The 3,156-nt window shown below is 66.7% G+C and overlaps 1 protein-coding gene across 19 annotated transcripts in view; it reads left to right on the top strand.

The window, feature by feature from the left end:
• The window catches only part of KCNJ10 (potassium voltage-gated channel subfamily J member 10), a 12,008-nt gene that overhangs the window by 4,202 nt on the left and 4,650 nt on the right, over window positions 1-3,156 (top strand). The gene's annotated exons all lie outside the window — the stretch shown is intronic.

Below are 3,156 nucleotides of genomic sequence, written 5' to 3'. Positions count from 1 at the left end.
CCCCACAGAGCCCCCGTGTCCCCACAGAGCCCCCCATGACCCCACAGAGCCCCCCATGACCCCACAGAGCCCCCCATGTCCCCACAGCGCCTCCCATGACCCCACAGAGCCCCCCATGACCCCACAGAGCCCCCACCATGACCCCACAGAGCCCCCATGACCCCACAGAGCCCCCCATGACCCCACAGAGCCTCCCATGACCCCACAGAGCCTCCCATGTCCCCAAAGCCACCGTGTGTCCTGGAGCTGCCGGGGGTCCCCAGAGCCCCCCGTGTCCCCAGAGCCACCGTGTCCCCACAGAGCCACCGTGTCCCCACAGAGCCGCTCTGTCCCCAAAGCCCCCGTATGTCCTGGAGCTGCCGGGGGTCCCCAGAGCCCCCCGTGTCCCCAAAGCCACCGTGTCCCCAAAGCCACCGTGTCCCCAGAATTGTGTGTCCTGGAGCTGCGGGGGTCCCCAGAGCCCCCTCCGTCCCCACAGAGCCATCCTGTCCCCAAAGCCACTGTGGCCCCCCACACACTTTGGGGGTCTCTGCACCCCCCCCAGCACCCCCTGCACCCCTCCGGGGGGGTCCCGACCCCTCTCTTTGGGGTCCTGACTCCTTTCTTTGGGATCCTGTCCCCCAGAAGCCCCCCCCGGGTGTGGGGGGGGAACTGAGGCACTGGGAGGGGGCGGGGGGGGGTTAATGGGTAACTGGTGTCGCCGCGGGCACCGCGAACAAGCGCCGGCGTGTCCCGACCCGTGTCCGGACACCGGAGCGGGGCCGGGGGGCACGGGTGGCACGGGGAGGGGGGTCACGGGTGGGGAGGGTGGCACGGGGGACACACGGGTGGCGGTGACCCCAAAAAGAAGGGCGGGGGGGGCGCGGGGGGACCAAAGAGGGGGGGTGAAGAACGTAAAGAGGGGGGTCAAGACCCCAAAGAAAGGGGTCAGGACCCCAAAGACAGGGGTCGGGGGCCCCCCCGGAGGGGTGCAGGGGATGCTGGGGGGGTGCAGAGACCCCCAAAGTGAGGAGGATGGGACACAGTGGTTTTGGGGACAGGGTGGCTCTGTGGGGACAGAGGAGGCTCCGGGGATCCCGGGCAGCTCCAGACACACAGTGCTGGGGACACGGTGGCTCTGGGGACACGGGGGGCTCTGGGGACACAGGGGGCTCTGGGGACACGGGTGGCTCTGGGGACACGGTGGCTTTGGGGACACGGGGGGCTCTGGGGACCCCCGGCAGCTCCAGGACATACGGGGGCTTTGGGGACAGAGAGGTTCTGTGGGGACATGGGAGTCTCTGGGGACATGGGGGGCTCTGTGGGGACACGGTGGCTCTGTGGGGACATGGGAGGACCCCCAGCAGCCTGGCTGGGAAGGTGTCCCCTCTCCGGGGCCACCGATGTCCTCTCTGTCCCCTCTGTCCCCGGTGCCACCTCCCGGACCTCTCTCTCCGTGAGGGGACGCGGCCCGGCCGGGACAAGTGACAGTGACAATGACAGTGACAGTGACAGTGACAGTGACAGTGACAGTGACAAGTGACAGTGACAATGACAGTGACAGTGACAATGACAGTGACAGTGACAGTGGCAGCGCCACCCGTGTCCCCGCGCTCTGGTACCGGCACAGGGGGCTCCAAGGAGACCCCCCATGGTGCCCCCAGCGCCGCGGTGTCCCCGCGGTGTCCCCGAAGTGTCCCTGTGGTGTCCCCGCGGTGTCCCCGCGGTGTCCCCGTGGTGTCCCTGTGGTGTCCCCGAGGTGTCCCCGTGGTGTCCCCGCGGTGTCCCCGAAGTGTCCCCGTGGTGTCCCCGAAGTGTCCCCGAGGTGTCCCCGAAGTGTCCCCGTGGTGTCCCCGAAGTGTCCCCGCGGTGTCCCCTGTCCCCGGCACGCGTTTCCGTGGCGGAAACGGGGCCAGGGGCTGGCGGGGGCTGAAAGGGCCCTTTTTGGGACGGGGACACGGGGACACGGGGACACGGGGACACGGGGACACGGGGACACCGCCACGGCGCCTGGCGCTGCCACCGGCCATTTGTCCCTGTCGCCTCCCATTCATCCCCTTCCTCTTCCTCCCGGACGTCCCGGGGACGTTCCGCGGCCACCGCGGCTGCCAAGGGACGGGGGGGACACGGGGGGGACACGGGGGGGACACGGGGGGGACACGGGGGGGACACGGGGCTGCGGGAAGGGGGCGGAGGGGGATTTGGGATGGAGGGATACGGGGCTGGAGGGAAGGGTTTGGGGGTGGAGGGAGGGTTGTGGGATGGAGGGAAGGATATGAGGGCAGGGATACAGGGATGGATGGAGAGATTTGGGGATGGGCAGAGGGATACAGGGAAGGACAGAGGGATCAGGGATGGACAGAGGGATATGGGATGGACAGAGGGATATGGGATGGACAGAGGGATATGGGATGGACAGAGGGATACAGGGATGGACAGAGGGATACAGGGATGGACAGAGGGATATGGGATGGACAGAGGGATATGGGATGGACAGAGGGATGTGGGATGGACAGAGGGATACAGGGATGGACAGAGGGATGTGGGATGGACAGAGGGATACAGGATGGACAGAGGGATATGGGATGGACAGAGGGATATGGGATGGAGGGAAGGATATGGGATGGGGGAGGAATAAAGGGATAAAGGGACAGAGGGAGGGATCCAGGTGTGGACAGAGGGATGTGGGGGTGGAGGGTGGGATGACATCCTGCACCCCTCAGGTGTCCCCCATGTCTCCCTGGACAACATCCTGCACCGTCACCTTCCACCCCTCACCTGTCCCCTGTGCCCCCAATGACACCCCCCCCTTCACCTGTCCCTGTTACCCCCAGACGATGTCCTCCACCAAGGTGTCCCACAGCCAGACCACACAGACCTCACCTGTCCCTTCACCTGTCCCCTCACCTGTCCCCCCAGATGACGTCCTCCACCAAGGTGTCCCCCAGCCAGACCACACAGACCTCACCTGCCCCCTCACCTGTCCCCTCACCTGTCCCCCCATGTCCCCCCAGATGACGTCCTCCACCAAGGTCTCCCCCAGCCAGACCACACTGATCTCACCTGTCCCCTCACCTGTCCCCCCAGATGATGTCCTCCACCAAGGTGTACTACAGCCAGACCACACTGATCTCACCTGTCCCCCCCCGTCCCCCCAGATGTCATCCTCCACCAAGG

The sequence above is a fragment of the Corapipo altera genome, unplaced genomic scaffold, assembly GCF_003945725.1.
Source record: "Corapipo altera isolate COAL_440 unplaced genomic scaffold, ASM394572v1 204, whole genome shotgun sequence".
In the NCBI taxonomy this organism is placed as follows: domain Eukaryota; kingdom Metazoa; phylum Chordata; class Aves; order Passeriformes; family Pipridae; genus Corapipo; species Corapipo altera.
Note: the sequence above shows the minus strand (reverse complement) of the source record. Positions and strands in the feature narration are given on the sequence as shown.